Below are 19,552 nucleotides of genomic sequence, written 5' to 3' on the forward strand. Positions count from 1 at the left end.
CGAAAAGCCTTCAAAGGCGGGAATGAGAAGGGCATGGCCTTTCACTCTACAAGGCACGTCGACGTGACCCCAGAGAGGTAGGGAGTCAGCGACGACACCGGCCTTCAGGGTAGTGAACGCTCCACTCGCTGTTCAGCTCCATCTCTGTGACCACCAGCGACCAGTGTCATGCCCTCAGATGGCTGACCCCCATCAGCAGCTGAGACTGGCCCAGAGCCCGCCGTCTGCTCCACTTGCAAATACCTTCTTAAACCACCTTATATGAACAGTTCAGTTCTCAGGCTACTCCAGCACAGCTGTGGCCAGCTGTGCTCAGCCTCCAGCCCAGCCATGGATTATGTACCAGATGATTCTTGTCCATTGAAAATACTAGAAACAACAAGGAATACATCGTACTGCTGAGAAATTGGATCCACCAAGAGAGACCAAAGGAAAGCTATGACATTTGAGGAACAGGCAAACATTTCCCGTGCAAGCTTTTACTGAAACAGGTATATTAGAAGGAAATGTATCCTTCGGATTCCCAGACACACATTTATTTTCTAGTTCCTTTGTTTCTTCATTTTGTTTCTTTTTGGTGGCAGGAAATTTAGGAGAAGGAGAATTCTCTCATACTTAACCCAATATGTTTTCTTTTCTTCTCTGTCAAAGACCGTAAAAACAACTTTGGATATTCTGCTGGAATGCTGTCACAGTTCTGAATTTGGAAACCAATATAACTATGGCTGGAAAGGACAAGGAACAGAGGCTCCACATGGTATAATGAGTAACACTTTTTAAAACTCAGAAAACTGACCAACATCTGCGAATGAACTTGGTCCAGACAAATATGTCTATGTATTACGAGTAGACAATTAAACTTTGAATTGCTGCTTTCAGATGGATCATTTAAGCTCCACACAGTAGCTGGATGTCTTCAAGGTAAAGGCATTATTAACGTTTGAGCATTATTAACCTCTTCAAAACGCTTCTTGGCAGGAGTTTCTTGATGGCCTTCACCGAGTTTCTGTCATTCTTTCCCTTCTTCTGCTCTGTGCCTTCCCACACTCAGTGAGTGGAACGTTTGGATCATTTTTAAAGTGGATGAGGGAAGAGACTGAGAAAAAAAAATAATCGAAGAACAGGGTTACTCTCTAAAGGTAGCAAATATTTAACTTGAAAAATGCCTAAGAATAAATCTCCTCTATGTGGGCAGACACATATAAAACCTTTGAAAAACTAATCCTAGTATTTAACTTGAATGCACTCTATTTGATTCACTTTGTCCCAGTGTACCTAAGTCCACTGGAGTTTTCCTTTTCAAAGAGCTAAGTGAACTCCTGCATCTTGTCTCCCTACTTGCTAATTATTTAAAGAGATGATTCAGTGCCATGTTTGAAAACGTAAGAAGCTTTTATTACTAAGGGTCAATATTCAGAGCATGACAAAACAGTTTATTTCATGATACTTCTTACAATTCTTTTCCCACTGACAAATTTGGCCCTTTCACAGAGGCAGTATCAGTGAGCTTCTGGAAGGAGAAAGACTCAGGTTTGCCAAGAGTCTCCCCTACTGGGCTGATGACACCTATTAAAACTCCAAAAAGGAAAATCCTCCGGAGGTCAGGCAGCAGGAGTTTTGGTCCCAGGTCCCAACTGTTTCTCAGTTTGAAGTGAGTCAGGCGATAGCGCATCAGGGTTCCAGGTGCCTGAAGGAACCTGAATTGTTTTGCAACTTTAAAGGCATCCTTCTGAAAAGAGCGGGTCATGCAGAGATGATGCCACTGTTTCTGTGAAATTTTAGTGGGCCCAGAGCAAGCTGCAAATCCATTTGCTATTCCCTTTTTCTAATAGCAGCCTTAGCCCACAGTGTGTCTCAGGGCATTAAAAGGTGTTTTGCAGCTCAGAAACAATTGGGAAAGAATAGATTTCATTGAAAGCATGCTCATTCTGGATTTCAAATTATAGACATGTGGAACTTGGGGCAGAGAAAAGACTGAGAGTCATCTGTGGCAGAAACTGGTACAGTTATCTGTACAGTTAACTGACTACAGTTATCCCTTGCTATCCTTTTGTTTTCTACAGTCATAGAATTCCTGAGTCAGTTGGGCATTTGGTCACCTGGGATAAAGACTCTTTTTCCCAGCCACTTTGCATTTAGGTATAGCCATTTGTTTAAATTCTGGCCTGAGGGAATCTTAACAGAAGTAATGTGTGGGACTTATGATAAATATCCTTAAAGGGAGAGAACGGGCTTCTCTCCTTCCTTCTCCTTCCACCTGCTACCTGAAGAGTGGCGTGATGGCTGGAGCTTAAGCAGGTGGTGAATCTCAAGCTAGGAGGCACCTAGATCCCTAAAGGCTTCATAGAGCGCAGCCTTGCTAATACCGTTGGACTCCTTTCCTCCAGACATACAACAGAGACATAAACTATCTCACTTGGAGTTTTAGTGGTACTTTAAACCAACTCTCCTCCCAATATATCATCCAACACATTTTTTACAGTGCCTTAGCTCGAAATGTTTCCAGATGCAGTTTGTTTGTGTTTTATAAATATCTCCATAGCTTTAAAAAAAAAAAAGAAAAGAAAAAAAGCTATAGCTGCCCTCGACATAAGAGTTTCCTGCATATTTATTCCCAAGCAGAAGAAAAACTAGGGGAAAGAGGAAAAACTTCCTCTCCCTTGTTTTGCCAGTTACTCTCGTACCACATCCTCTTTCACTTTTCTCACCCAGTCTATACCCTGGAGTTTTTAACCATCTACAGGATGGATTTTCAGCAAACAGGTACAACATATACAAAAATGAAGTGTCTATTGGAGCTTCAGAGAGCTTTGAAAACAATTTTTTGAGAACAGCCATTTCAGGACTGCAAGGCCTTTGATCAATTAAGAGATCAGAGATCAGCACCAATATCGTGGGGATCAAAAGTTCAGCCTTGGGCTTCCCTGGTGGCGTAGTGGTTGAGAGTCCGCCTGCCGATGCAGGGGACGCGGGTTCGTGCCCCCATCCAGGAGGATCCCACATGCTGCGGAGCGGCTGGGCCCGTGAGCCATGGCCGCTGAGCCTGTGCGACCGCAGCCTGTGATCCGCAGCGGGAGAGGCCACAGCGGTGAGAGGCCCGCGTACCGCAAAAAAAAAAAAAAAAAAAAAAAAAGTTCAGCCTTGGAACTTAGCATTAGAAACTTACTGGAAAAAAAAGTTTAAAATACATCTAAATATGAATCTGTATTCCCCAAACGTGTTCATTCATATAAGGAGCTTCTCCTGGGAAAAGTTATTTACAGTCAAATAAAGTTCTTTGTTTATATGCATCCTACACACACACACACACACACACACACACACACACACACACAAACGTAAGCTTTATGAGGCCAGGAAGAGGAAGAGTATCTGGCACATGTATTTATGCAATAACTATTTACAGAATGAATCAGTGCAACGTTTCCTGCTTATTTTTATTCATCTGCTTATCTCTTCCATCCTCCTTCTAAACCCGGGATGACAGCAGGGAGGAGAATGAGAAAGACTCTGAGGACAGGCATCAGGATAATTAAAGTAGAGAATGCACTTAATAAAGTAGGAGGTAGGCTACATTCTCCACTCGAAGGAACTCCAGCACACATGAAAATAGTCTCTTCCCCTCCAGAATCACACACCCAGTTTAGATCATTCCACCAAAAATTCTGCATTGATCTTGTCACACACTTGCTTTAAACCTTCCATACTTGACAACTGGTTCACCATAGCACCATTATTTAATGGTGGAATGGTTGACAACAGACAGGATTTTGAAGTCAGGGAGACCAGGGTCCAAAGCTCTTTCATCATTTAATTGAGGAAGTGAATTCACCCCGTAACTCTCCTTTCTCTCTCTCTCTCTCTCTCTCTCTCTCTCACTCTTTCCTTCTCTTTTCCTATTAAACTGAGATAATAGTGTTAAGGACCTCGTTGAATTATTGCAAGGATGAAATAAGACACATATGGTGTCTGGCACATGACAACACCCAGTGTACAGATGACGGTGTTTGTGGCCATGAGTCTGGTAATGGGCTGTCACAGGACTTCTCTGACATATGAGTGGCTGACATTCCTGGGCAGATGAACAGTCCCATATAAGGTCAACTCTCTAGTTCTGCTTTTCTCATCTGAAAATTAACGACTTGGACCAGAGAATTTCTAGAAACTGTCCAACTCTAATATTCATATTCAATTAGTGTGTCATTATGACCCTTTGTTAAAATAATTGAAAAAATGGTAAACACATATTTATTTTTTCTTAGTCAGAATTTAGGGGAAATAGCATATTTGTATTGGATATTTCTCACTTGTGACTCACTTGTTGGATGACTTTTCTCAAGTCTAAATACATTAAACTTCATACTCCACAAATATCAAATAATTGGGAATCCCATGATTCATATAACCAACAGGAATACTGAGAAAACCATTTAACAAATGCAGAAGGAATTCATGCCAAAAAAATTGTTTTTTGCCTTAATTGTACAATTCGCCGAAATAGTTTTGTAAATTAGGCACATAATGCAATTCTCTTTTGTGAAAATTATTTTTGACTCACCATGTCCCTATGTCAAACAGTTGAATCCATGAGCTGTGAATAAGTGTGAGATAATAGAAAATATACATATTGGTCTCTGCCCAGGTTCCTGGCACAGAGCTCCTGAAACCCTTGTAATTTCTTAAGTGATTAGAGACTGGGAACATCTTTTGTTCTAATATTTGGTCTTTGACCTTCGTTTCTGACACAGGGCTCCTGAAACCCTTGTAATTTGCTGTGGGATAGAAGTGTCTTCTGTTGTAATGAGGCAACTCTGGATTGGCTCCTGGATGGGAGCTGCTCACAGGAAAGACCAAGCCATGATTAGAAGCTTGGAATCTTCAGCCACGCCCCACATTCTCTTGAGATGGGAGAAGGGCTGAAAATAGAGTTAATGCTCAGTCATGCCTAGGTGAAGCATCCATAAAATCCCAAATGCACGAGGTTCAGAGAGTTTCCAGGTTGGTGAGCTCATCACACTGGAAGGGCAACTCACCCTAACTCCACAGGACAGAAGCTCCTATGCTAGGGACCCTCCCAGACCTTGCCCTATACATCTCTTCATCTGGCTGTTTCTCTGTATCCCTTATCATATCCTTTAATAAACTGGTAAATGTGTTTCCCTGAGTTCTGTGAGCCACTCTAACAAATTAGTCCAACCCAAGGAGAGGGTCATCGGAACCGCCAATCTCTAGCCAGCTGGTCAGATGAACAGGTGGTAACTTGAGTTTGCGACTGGCATCTGATGGAGTGAAGGGGGAAGGTCAATCTTGTGGGACTGGGCCTTTAACCTGTGGGATGTGACACTGCCTCCGGGGAGAGAGTGTCAGAATTGACTTAAATTGTAGGACACCCAGCTGGTGTCACAGGCAATCACTTGTTGTGGGGAAAAAAACCTCTACACATTTGGTGAATAGAGGTGTCAGGAGGGAAGTGTTCTATGAGTGAAAAAGAAGACACACCAGGAATAAAAGCATACTAGGGAAGAACAGGGTTTTTCCCTACAGCAGGAGGGAAAGACTGGGTTGTTTTTCCATTTCCATAGGATATAACCTGAGATTCTAAAGCCGCTTTTCTCTCAGGCAAAATATAGGATATGCTGAAGACTTTTCCATGAGAGACATGAGATCACTGGAAGCATAGACAATGAACAGGAAGCATTTTGCTTAACCTATAGCATATAGAAGTCCGAGTGACTTTTCTTTCTTCTGTGTCGGAAAACAAATCTACGTTGCACGTGGTTCCCTGGGAGTAGGGTACTTTATTCTTTGAAACATCTGGCATCCAACTCGCCACCATTGAAAATGACTAAAATAGCATGTCCTGCTTCTTAACTATAAAAGTCATGAGTCAAACCCACATCCCTGGGGTGTCTGTTGTCCCTTAACTACACAGGGGACTGAATGCTCAGAGTGAGTGCAAAAAAATATTAGTTCCGAAACTTTTGGACAAATAAGGAGAATCGCTCTGAGCAGAGACTAAATTGGACTGGAACATATATTTGGTTTATGCAGCCAAAGTACATAATCAAGTATAACAAAACAAAAGTTTGATACCAAACTTGCCAGGGAAACTTGTTTTGTCATTCTGAAATCTGGTCCACTTTAAGCAAATCTTCCCCAAACCAAAAACAAATATCTAATCACACACTATGTTATTGGTCTTGCGTGGTCTTAAAATCACTGCACTGATTGTCAAGGTAAGAAATCAGTCCACTATTTAGAGAAAATCCTGGTTACTTAAATTTAGTTTTCCAGTCGAGAAGTTAATATAAATGTATCTTAGCTAAGTATACGTACTATACCCTGTAAGATATACTTGCAAAATTACTAGAAATCAATCAATAGGTCAGTGTTCCTATGTGCTTAACACTGAGGCAGCCACACTGAAAGACATAGAAGTCAAGGCTCCAGGCTTCATGACTGCTGCCTAATTAACTGGGTAGTTATTAGTATTTGCAAGCCCTGACTCAAAAAGCTTAATAAGAATGTAATAATTTAATACCATGGACTGTCAATTCCAGTTCTCAAGTTCAACTGATTCAAATAATACAATTCTGGAATTAACGGATAGGCTTAGAAATACCGATATACCTTACTGTTACCACTCACACTTTCTACCCACATGTGGAACGACTTTTTCTCTTCCTAGAACCACTTCTTCCTGCAAGTGGCCTCCATTTCCAGTTTAATACTGGATCTTTATCTTCTGCCCATCTTTTCCAACCCCCCGTCTCAGTCTAACTTGCTTTTCCCACCTTCTAGTCCATTCCTTCTCTCTCCTCCAAAGGTCAGACACTAGTATCAAGACCATATTTCTAGTATCTTTAACGGTACTCTGCAACATTACAAAGTCTATATGCTAATATACCTTATTAAAAAGCTATAAAATTTCACATATACTTCTTTTAAATACACATGCATAAGCCTTCTTTCAAAATGCCAGCCTTAAGAAAATTATGTCTTTTAAATTCATACTGAGAAGAAAAACAGTGAGATGTATGGTTTCCTTCCCTCAGCTGGAAAACATTCTAAGGGAACTTTTAGGTGTTTCTTTCAAAACATATCTTTTACTATTTGTCTACAGGACAGAACGTGAAATATAAGATTTTCACAGTTCTGGTCCCAACCTACTTCTCCAGACTTCCTTTTTCACAGTCCTATACCCTCCTCCCACTCTCCCAACCCAAACCCCATCATCTACTTGAAGAATAAATATATAGGTCTCAAAGCCACGTTAAAGTATCACACTTTCCCTGTAAAAGTTGACTGATTCCCCTAAGTGGAATAAGCCCTATTTAATGCCCTCATTGATATCCGGTCATATTTCTATCATGGCACCTATAATTCTAGGATACATACGGTTTGGCATTCTAAAACTCTACTTCCAGAATTGCCCTCCCCATCTCAATCCCTGTAGCTATTTCAAGAGAAACCACATTTTTACATGACCCTCTCCCAATGGCCACACTTAACTGATCTAGGAATGGACCCCTGGTCTAAGCCAGTATGATCAGAGAACTTCTCAAGAATTTTTTAAATCAAAGCTTTGAAAGTTCATTGATCCCTCTCCTTTGTGGAAAGCATAAAGTTGCTAGTCAAGAGTTGCAGTAGTGAGATCACCACCACAGGGAATGAATCTGGCCTGCAATGAGGGACAACGAAGGTGTCACTGTAAAGAAAAACACAGAGGTAGAAGAGGGAAATTCAGTGCTAGGGGAAATTACCCCTGCCAGCTGTTCCCAAGGCTTCCCGCATCCCTGTCTTTCATGCTTAGTTCAGAACTTCACTGGATTCTGTAGGCCAATGAATTCCTCATTTCTCTTAAACTAGTTTAAGTTGGGTCTCTGTCACATGCAACCCAAAGAGTCCTAACTATATAACTGCCCTTATTTTTGTCATATGCCTCTTTCCCTTGAACAGATTGCTAGCTTCTGGAAAGCATGGGATATGTGTTATTTATCCCCAGTGCAAAGCATGACTCCTGGCACAGAGTAGCCACTAAATGAATAAATAAATGAGAAAAATAAATGAGCTAAGTGACTATACCACAAGCAAATTAATCTAGGCTAGTAGCTAATTATTCTATTCAGCAGCAACCTATATTTTTACTCTGGCCATAACTGGTGCACTGCCACTGTTTTAGGTCCTAAGGTAACTAATTTAAGCACATAATCAATCTAAAAAGGGAGACGGAATAGAAAACATGTACAAAGATAAACACATAAACATAATTAGCCATGGAAATAGCTACTTATCTTGTTTATAACTGGTTAAATAACAATTTATGTTAGGTAAAAGAAAAATCAACATCCTTTCTAAGCTTACCACAATTTTAAACTTGGGGACCATCATGATACCAAAGCACATAGTAAGTAAATGTTTCTCTCTTTTCTTGTTTAGACTTTAATAACCTTTAAGTCGATACATTTTCACACAAGTCTTTAGACACATAGACACAACAATCATAATGCCAATGAAAGCTTTAAAATATGATCACTGTAAAGACATTTCGTGAAATCCTTCCTTTAAAAGAGTACAAAGTGTTTCCTACACAAGGATACATTTTTAAGAGAACAAACGGGAGACTGAGTGAAGATAGTGTGGTTGGTTTATATTCTTTTCCCACCAGAAGAATATAATTGGTGGTGGGAGTGGCCTGGGCCTCGCAGCACTGCAAGATGACTAATAGCATATAGACCACACAAAGCTGTTCACCCATTCAGCTCCATTTGAGGGGAAAAATAAGAGGGCTTTAGGCTTCCCAACTTCACAAGGACTTACAGTACTCTGAGATCTCCACTTAGCTTCTGCTTTTGTCCAAATGAGCTTACATTCCAGAATTCTAAGCTCAGCCAACACCAGATGGATTCTTCAAGTTTACTGAGGTCTGGACTTGAAGCCCACAGGAAGCTCCGTGAACAGCTTCAGGGTCTGAGATGCTGAAAGGGCCTCGGGGGTTTACAAACAACCGCTCTGTGTCAAATCGGCTCGACGTAGCTGGCAAGAGGCTCACCCCGCAGCTGTAGGGAAGTACATATGGGGTCAATCCCCTGGCTGCCAGGGCCATCGGCCAACTCGTCTCTCTCAGAAAGGATTCAGTCAAAATCACCAATGTTACCTCCTCGAGGTCTCGTTTCAAAACTATTAATGTCAAATTTCTGAGACCTCTAAGAAGAGTTCACTGCCACTTCTCTAACCTGTTAGAACGTTCAATCACAATGTCACGTCATCTTGATTTCTAAATTAAATGCCTCATGTTGCAGCCAAAGTCCTCTTCCATGGTTTCTCCTCAGGGATGATAAAGTACAAAGAGTCTCTCTTCTGAGTAACAGCACTTCTCATATTTAAGATAGTTGCCCCACTTAATGTTCTCAAGGTCTTATTTATGATCAAATAACCATCTGTGTGCTTCTCCTCAGAACCATTTCCAGGGTCTTTTTCATAAACAGTGAAGTCCTAAACTGGATATAATATATAACAGGAGCACTTCATAATCTCCTTCTACCCAGGTTTTTGAGTCATAATTTAGCTGGAAAACCTTCAAGGAGTGCTCTGCTCTCAACATATATATTCTCACCCTATATACCCACAGTTCCTATAATCTCACAAAGGAGTGTCCAGAAAAAGCCATCCATACTCATCGTTTCCTCTCCCTACCTTCCACCTCAACCCAGGATAATCTGGCTTTTGCTCAGACAGTTAGAACTGTTCTTGCCAAGATCCGAGTTGACAAATCTAATGAACATTTTTTGGTTCATATCTCAGTAAACTTCTTGGCAGTGTTTGACCACCATGCTTTCTTCTGTCTGGTAACATCACGTTTTCCTCCACATTTCAGGAAGCATCTTCCAGATTCCCTTCAAGGCACCTCCCTGCCTGCCTTTTAAATGTTCATGATTCCCAAGGTTCCAGTCCAGGCAGCCCCCTCTCTTTTCTTCATCCCTGCTCTCCCTGGGCCAGCCCCCTTACGCCTATAATATAGCTACGCTCACATCCCAATGCATATCAGATCAGTATCTTCAGCTTAAATCTACCTCACAAGTTTCAGTTCCTTTTCAACAATGCCTGCTAGAAACCGCACCCACAAACACATAAAACTCAGCATGTTTCACACCTCATACATTATCTAGGTAGCGAATGGCCCCAGCATTTACCCAGATTCTCAAGCTAGAAATCTGAGAACTCTTGGCCTCTTCTTTTACTCATTCATTCACTCACTCAAAAATTCTCTATATTTGCCTCTCCCCTATTTCAATACTACACAACAAATAACTTCCCTACCCAAGTGACAAAACAGAGGTTAAAGAAACTACCACATAGGGGCTTCCCTGGTGGCGCAGTGGTTAAGAATCCGCCTGCCAAGGCAGGGGACACGCGTTCGATCCCCGATCCGGGAAGATCCCACATGCCGTGGAGCAACTAAGCCCGTGAGCCATAACTACTGAGCCTGCGCTCTAGAGCCTGCCAGCCACAACTGCTGAGCCCGCATGCCGCAACTACTGAAGCCCACGTGCTTAGAGCCCGTGCTCCACAACAAGAGAAGCCACCGCAGTGAGAAGTCTGTGCACCGCAACGAAGAGTAGCCCCTGCTTGCTGCAACTACAGAAAGCCCACACGCAGCAATGAAGACCCAATGCAGCCAAAAATAAAATAAATAAATAAAGGCACTAATCCCATCATTTAAAAAAAAAAGAAAAACTACCACAGAAATGGATTGGTGTTACAGATTGTTATAAATTTATTGAGCTAAAAGGATGGTATGCCGTGAGGAAACCTACTGGGGGCTTTAAGGAAGTCACATTAGGCTAAGTCTAAGGACGAGCAGTGCTACGTCTGCCTGGTTCTGCCCATCTCCCTCCTTTCCTCTGCAACACACCTGTGTTCGTTTGAATTCGCATAATTTCCTCTGTAGCAAAGCAATAGCATAAATGTTTACTTCTCACCAGTTACACCATCCACTCTCCTAAAATGTAAATTGGATTCCTGTCGCTCCCAAGCCTAACATCCCTCACCATCTTCCCTTCACCGTGAGGTCAGAATCTAAACCCACTCAATCCCGCGCGCAGGAACCTTCATGATCTGACTGGGGCCTTCCTCGATTTATGGAAACCTTTGTGCTTGCAGAGTTCCTCACGTGGAATGTCCTGCCCTCCACCCAGTCCCTCATCTGATGATTTTCCATTCATTTTTAGGACTCATTTAGTATTCATTCTAAGATGACTTACAGTCCAGGCCATCTGACTACCCAACTCCAGAAAGCACCATTTACATGGGCTCCAGGAGATGCCGTTGGCAGGGAATTCAAGGTGACCGGCACGCATCCAGAGCTGTGCAGGGATTCAGCCCTGCCCATGATGTAGTCTCCCTGAAGCAGTGCTTTCACGGGGCCTGGACGCAGGTCTATCAGAGTGCGGTCCACACTGTATTGTCCCGGCTTGTTTTCCGTGACCTCCCTAGACTGAACCCCCTACAGGCAATGCAAACACATGGCAACATGCCTGGTACATGGTACGTGCTCAAAGACTGTTTTGGGAAATTTGAAAGGAAGTGAAATATTGTAAAACAAAAAGGAGAGAAAATAAAATAATGGACAATGGATTTTGCTATTCTTATGCAAGTTTGTATGAGAGATTATATCTTTGATGGGTGGGCATTTTCCAATGAGTGCCTTAGGGTGTCTTTCTCTTTTCATTCTTTTGCCCCAAAGAACCTATCTTATTCATATATTTGCTTCCAGTGCTACATGGCCCTACCACTCCAGGGATAACTCTTTCCAGGACATTCTTATAATGTAATCAAGCTAAAATATCCCTTCTTTTCATCTAACTTGGAAAGCTGTGTTTCCGTGTCATAAGGGGAAGAGGTACAAAACAGGAAAAACTGTTGCCATAGAGGCGCATACTGGTTGTATTTTATTTACTAACACCATCTTCCTGCTGTCTCTATCCATCCTGGGAACCTACCTGTAGATCTTATCACTTCTGAGGGAATTCAGTGACTTATCTAAAATAACAAACTCATATATTATTAATATATATGATATACATATGTGCAAACACACATATATACATATGCACACATATATGCAAATGTATTATAAAATCTTGGGTTTCCTTATGATTACATTAGTAATACATGCTCATTGCAAAAATCCAAATGTTTGAATCCCTGAATAAATAAATATTTCTCTTACTTTCCTGATCCAGAATTTTTGACTTTAAAAAGTGAGTGATATAAATCTCCTTTATCCTTTAAAATCTACTCTCCAGAGGAAATTAATATTAACAGTGTGCTATTTTCCTCAAGTTTTACCTGTGTAGATATCTTCATTATTATACATATAATCTCCTATAGATTTCTAGCTGTTTTCAACAAAATGGAATTATGCTATACATATGTCTTCAATATGGCTTTTCATTTAATATATCATGAATGTATTTCTAGGTCACTATTTATAGATTTGACTCATCTTTTTCAGACAGACTAATAAATTTCTATAGTATAGATGTATCATAAATTTAAACATTTCTTATTTATGGCCTTCAGTTTATAGACAATTTTTAATAGAGTTGGGGATGGGAAAAGAAGAAGAAATACGCCAGGGGCCGGATCTCCCTGTGCTGCCATATTCCTGCACAGAATTTTAAGGATTCCAAGAATTCTAAATTCCAATGTACTTTCCTGGTCATTACGAAGGTACAGTTGTCAAAGTAGGAGGATAGAACATATTTTACTTAACATTCTACCAGTTTAACTTACAATTGTTAAATATTTAGACATAGGATATGTGGCCCTCCATTCATACTTTTACAGTGGATCCCACAAATGTTAGGGGAAGCTCTGAAGTGTACAAATCTTTTGGTAATACTAAACAAGATGAAAGTGAGAGAAATAAAGGAGAGAGAACCACAAATGAACAACATTAAGAATGAAAAGTGGACAACATTACTGGATACAACAGAAATTAAAGAGAACACTAAGAAAAAGCGTGTTACTTAAACAAACTAGAAAAATTCATAGAAAATCATATTTTACCAAAACTGCCGTATGTTTAAAGAAAAAGCCCAAATAGTCCTATAACATTAAATAAATTGAGGAAAAAATAAATAAAAGAGTAGGTAAAAATTTGCCACGAAGGAAAAATAAAATAACTGGGATCTGATAGTCTTATAAGTTCTATCAAAACATTCAAGAAACAGATAATTCCAATACTACACAAGTTCTTTCAAAAATAATTTAAAAACAAAAGTTTTCAACTCATTTTATGAAACTGTTACACTCTCAATTCCAAAACTAAAGAAGGACATACAAAGAAAGAATGCTACAGCCTGATCCCATGTATGAATTTTTATGCAAAATGCTGAACCAATTATTAGCAAGCCAAATCCAGTAATTAATAAAAATGATATGTTATACCAAGTTTGGTTTATCCCAGAAGTGCTAGAATGATTTGTCATTAGTAATTCTATCAATAAAACTCATTACTTTAATAGATTTAAGGGGGGGAGGAAAAATGACGATCTCAATAGATACTGGAAAGGCATTCAATGAAATTCAAATTTGATTCATAATAGATACTAATAATGGAAGAGTATTTCCTTAAAGAGATGATGAGTACCCTTAAAAAAGAAAAGAAAAGAAAACATCAGCAGAAGTTATATTTAACAGTGAAACATCAGAAATACTCCCATTAAAATCAGGAACAAGTAAAGGAAAAGAAATAAAAAGTTAATTCCTAGAAGTGGAATAACTGAGCCATAGGGAATGAATATCTTTAATTTTAATAGATACTACTGAATACCCTCCCAAAAGGTTCTGCTATTACAGCCCCCAGTATCAATATACAAGTGCCCGTTTCCCCACCCTTCTATCAAAACTGAATGTTAGTCTTTGTAATTATTGCCATCTGATACGAAAGACAAATTTCATTTCAGCTTTGTAAAGTGCCTATTCATGTTGCTCGGGGAACCTCGCTTTTACTTTCGGTTGTTGGAGCACACCGTCAGTACTGAATTGGGGGCAGGGGGCCTAAGGCAGGTTGCTGGTAGTCTTAACGGAGCCTAATGGTTTCAGTCAAAATGGGAAAGTATCTTGATAGTTTTTGACCCAAAAGAGTTAAACCTGCACGGTATAACAATATTATCTGCATCAGAAACTGAGCCAGGAAATCCTTGTCTCTGTCTGATGCCCTATTCCAGCCACCACGCCCTTCCAGAGGCTTCACGGCAGGCAACATAGTGAGACAGTTCTGGGGTTTCCAACCATGGAACTCCCACGAGGAAAGGTCTCTAAGATCCCAACCTGGAGACACTGGTCCTCGGGTGAATGTGTGCACTACAACTTCAAGCCTAAGGGGTACCCACCAACACTGGCACCCCCCTTGCTGCCAGGTCTATGAAAACTCAGTGATAAGAAGATGAGGGAGTCCGATTCTCTTAGGTTCTTGTCTTAACTTCTTTCTCCCATCAAAGACCTTTTTGGCAGATGGATGAGGTTCCACAGAAACCCATTCTGTGACCACAGATTCAGCATGTGTTTGTAATCCAAGCCTTTTGCTTAAATCACCAGGAACGGGAGGGCTGAGACACGTTTCAGAGTTGTATGACTTTTGAAACCCTTCCCAGCGGCCGGGTTGCTGTTATTTGTTGCTCTTCTTGAGGGATAACTGTAGTCCTTCCCCACTTTACCTACCAGGGTTAAGATTTAACACAAGCAAAGAAGTCTTTGGATTCGCATAGGTCTGGAATTAGCACCAGCTCCTCCATACAAAGGCTGTGTGCCTCTGAGCAAGTTCCTCCATTTGCTCATCTGTCCAGTGAAGGGAATAATAAAGCCCTCCACTGGGGGATTGTGGGGATTCAAGGAGGAAAATGCACGCAAATCATACCTGCCTCTTAATAAGTGCTCAATAAACGGTAGCTGTTATCACTATTATTTCTCTCAAAGAATTTTGAGAGAGGCCTATTAATTATTAATTAATAAAGGCCTATTAATTAATAGCTTGAGATTGTATCTGCTCTTGGGTCTGTCTGTTCCAAAGTAGTAAAACCAAAACATTGGTGAGATTATAGAAGAGCCGTGACAAATTTGTTGACACAAAATTCCAACACAGCTTGGAATTATTTTCTCAATAGGAGAAGGAGAAATGAGAGCTAACACCTATATAGCACTTGCCCTAAGTTAGGTCTAAGGGCCCTGCATGTATTTGCTCACGTAACCCTCAAAACAACACGACAAGGCGTCTATTTTCTCCATGTCCCAGATGAGAAAACTGAGGCACAAAACACATTAGTAAGTTGTCTGAGGCTAACAACCACAAAATGCCAGAAGTGAACGAGTGACAAATGCCTCAGAGAATGCTAAACTACAACTTCAGAAAGCTTGTCATTGAAAGAAAAAACAGACTAAGAAAAGAGATATGTGACATATTCTAACACAAAGCAGACCCCCATCAATGTAACTGGATGATGACAGTAGGATGGTGAAAGGACTCAGCGTGAGGAAGGGAACTTAGAAACTGTTGAAACAATCCAATCAGCTGTTCCTTGACATTCAGACAGCGGTCAAATCTGAGTTGAAGAACGACTATGAACCCCTCTTGCTCTGGGTCACACTTTCTAAACCCAAGCCACATCTCCTGACATAAAACTCTAAACCATAGCTCCTACTATGAAATAGAAGAAATGTAGCGGCTCTCCTAAGGGGCTTCTTCACCGAGCACAAAGATGAAAACTTGGACAGGTCTATGATCGTCACACTTTGAGAAGTTACTTTCGTGATTCACTTGTTGAGACGTGAATGAAACAGACTAAGACGCTAACCCTAAAACGTGTCCTTGATTAGAGCTTACTCCACTCTGCAAGCAATGGTTATCCAGTTTATGTGTCTCTGGACCCTCCATTATCAACTTATTTCTTCTTGGCTTGTCATAGGCAGTCATGGCAGAGGACCTTTGGCTCAGAACTAACAGTGTGGTTTTTGACTCCTGTCCTGAACTAAGTCTGCATCAGTGAGACTTTCCTTGGCTTTTACAGCTTATCGGAAGTGGGATGTGCCTTGTCCCTCCTGATGTATGCGGAGTCCTCAGTAATCCCCTTTTCAGAGGTGGGGACCCTCAAGCACCCTCAATACTCACAGAGCCCTGCAGAATCCAAGGCCACCAGTGCTTGCCAGCCATTCATACCACCACGCCACCTCTCCCCAACGGGAGGTTTTGTAGCACACACACTCTTGACCTACTTAAAGAACTTTAAGCTCCTGCAGTAAAAAAAAATACATGCATAAATATGGACCAGATGCACAGATCAGATTTAAGGGGAATAGATTATGGACATGGAGCTGTCAACAGGGCCCTCACAATCACATTCTTTCATCCTCCCATGTGGTATCCACCTGCAGTGCATTGTCAGTGGGTTTGCAATGGGTTCCCACTTTCAAAGCTGGCTTTGTGCCTAGGGGGTTTTTTTTAGCTTTGTTTTCAGCAATGTGCCTGTCCATAGAACTAAAAAACATCTTTTAAGAAAAATACTTCTCCTTTACAAATTTGTCTATAAAGGAGAATTGTTTTAGTATTACCATTAAAAAGATTTTGGTTGACCTTGTTTTTCTTTTTAACCATTAACAACATAATAAAAATTATATCAGGACAGCTACAGGAGCCCAATATTTTACTTTTAAAACTACTCTCCCAAATGAAAATGCTTCCTATGAAACATGTACCAAACTCTTCTGTATAGACCCTCAATTTTTTTTTAATACAGATAAAACAGAATAGAGAAGTAGAGGTATTGAACTACTAAGCAATAAGAGCCTGAGTCAATTTCCAGTTTCACCTTGGACAAAAGAACACATGTCCCTTGTACTAATCAAGCATCCTGCCTCTTTCCCATCCAGAAAGGTTGAGAAACAATTCTAACGACATACTCAGCTATTCCTGAAAAGATCATAGATGAGAAAGATTCAGCACAGCTCTTCCAGGTTTAGTGCTTCTCAAAGATGAATTCTGATCTTCCATGTAGTCATATGAAGAGCTTCATACAACAGAATCTAGGTTCTCTGAAGTTATTAAAACCAGACAATCTTCTCGCTGCAACTGACTGGAAATGGGATCATTCCCAAAGGAAGTCAAGTATGTGATAAAAATATTAGAATATCCTACCTCTTCAGTTGCACAGCTAACATTTACACTAAAGGGCATGCCAAGACATGTGCTAGGCTCTTTTAGTTACACACTGCTAGAGACTTAGAACCTGAATCTTATGTAATTTACCAAAAATGAAAGAACAGAAACAAAACAGCCACTCTAAATTCATTGAACAAATTGAAAGATTCCTTCCTTGGTAGTAATCAGTCACTAGGGTCCCTCTATTCTGCCTTAAAAAAAAAAAAATCTAACATCCATCCTCTTCCCTCTATTCCCAACTACCGCAGCCTTACTTCAGGCCCTCAGTACTTCTTGTCTAGGTAATTATAGTAGCCTCATGCTTATTTTTCCTGCCTTCAGACTTGACCCTTCCAATCCAACCTTCCCACAATGATCTTCACATAGCATAAATCTAATAATGCTACAAAAACTTCAGTGGTTCCCATAACCTTGTCAATAAATTTCAAACATGGTACCATAGTTTCTAAGGGACTTTATGAACCACAATGGTGCCTATTTCTCCAGCCTTACTTCCTGGCCCTCCCTAAGCAGACTGGCTCTTTGAGTCAGGACCCAGATGCTAGGATGGGCAGCAAGTATTGTACATGGAGCCAGAGGGCAAGTCCAAGGATTAAAAATGTTAAGGGTCAGACACCCCCAAAAGCACTTCAAAACAAAGCATCTATGAGATGGTTAAGGTGCATATGAACGGAACCTAGGAGATACTGGGAAGTAAAGAAATGAGGTTAAAATAGAAGATACACAAATATGCAGAATGAAGTAGTTCTCAAAATCTGATGTACAACATTGTCACTGTAATTAACAATACTGTATTATACACTGAAATTTTTGTTAAGAGGATAGATCTCACATTAAATGTTCTCACCACAAGAAAATAAAATAAAAATAATAAAATAAAAAATAAAGAGTGGAAAGGCAATAAATCTAAGAGACAGTGGGCTTTTGCCCACCCAAAGCCATGATGGTTCCTTTAAAGTACTCTCTCTCCTTCCTCTTTCTTTCTCCTCACCTGGTTGACTTCAAGACTCATCACATATATCAAAGCCTCTGGGAAAAATTCCCCAAACTCGTAGCTGAGCTGCGTCACTTGTATGTGCTTCTTAATACTCTGCTTCTCTTTATTTCAATATCCCTTTCCTCCTTGTGGTAATTGTCAATATGACAATTACACAGTAGGTAACCACTACCTTTGGAGAGCATCGTAGCATTAGTACAGGTCAGCAAATAACTTCATCTCTGAGCCATATGCAACATTAGAGTATTGGAATCAACAATATTGGAGGAATATTTCTTTTTAAAAATTCAACAAATACATTACTATTTCTTTACATGCAAGTTGCCCATGAAACAATTTGAAGAACCTGATATTAAAATCGATCATTATAAAATCAGGTACTACTTATTACTGCAATCACCTCTTTTCTCCACATAAAACCACAGGAACACAAATCTTTCCAAAGACTTTCATGGTGTCCTAAAGTTCATAATTTTAGAGAATGAGACACAATTATCTTCTTTAGGAGTTCTAAGTCCCGAAGTTACCAAGATAGCCTGACAAATCAGTCCTTTTCCTGATGGATGTAAAAAGTTCAACTGGATATTATCCCAATTCTTTCAAACATAAAAGTAAAGAATCACCTATTATCATCATCCCAATTTGCAACCTTTTAAAATTAACCCCATGATTTTACAAATGTTTGGTTTTACTTTGTCCTCATCACTATACTGTATTTTTAAAATACAGTGTTTTTGTACTGATTTTAGAGATGAGACTGCAGTTGAAAAAGACTTAGAAACATGTTCAACATTATCCAGGAACTTGGAGGCAAAAAAAAAACCTCACTTTAGAAAGCCTCTAAGTTTGAAGTTTTTAAGTACAGTTGACCCTTGAAAAACACAAATCTGAATTGCACAGATCCACTTACGCATGGATTTTTTTCAATAGTAATACTACAGTACTACACGATCCAAGGTTGATTGAATCCATGGACACAGAACAAGGGTCTGGAGGAACCATTGTGGGACTTGAGCATCTGTGGATTTTGGTATCCAAGGAAGGTCCAGGAACCAATCCCCAGCAGATACAGAGGGACAACTGTAGGGTTTGGGGTTTTGGTTTTTTTTTTTTCCCTAATACAAATTTGAAAAGAAGGAAAAAGAAAAAAAGAATCCTTCCTATAATTGAACTTGATTGCTTCTATTCTTGCCCTCTTCAGAGCTTCACATCCCACACCCCTTTACACTGAACTTGGACTCTACTCAAAGAACTAGCATTCCACAGCTAGCCTGGGAACCTGAGATGTTTTCCAGCTAGCAGATCATTGAGTGTAGAGGAGAATATACTAAATG

Source organism: Pseudorca crassidens, chromosome 4 (assembly GCF_039906515.1).
Source record: "Pseudorca crassidens isolate mPseCra1 chromosome 4, mPseCra1.hap1, whole genome shotgun sequence".
Taxonomy (NCBI): domain Eukaryota; kingdom Metazoa; phylum Chordata; class Mammalia; order Artiodactyla; family Delphinidae; genus Pseudorca; species Pseudorca crassidens.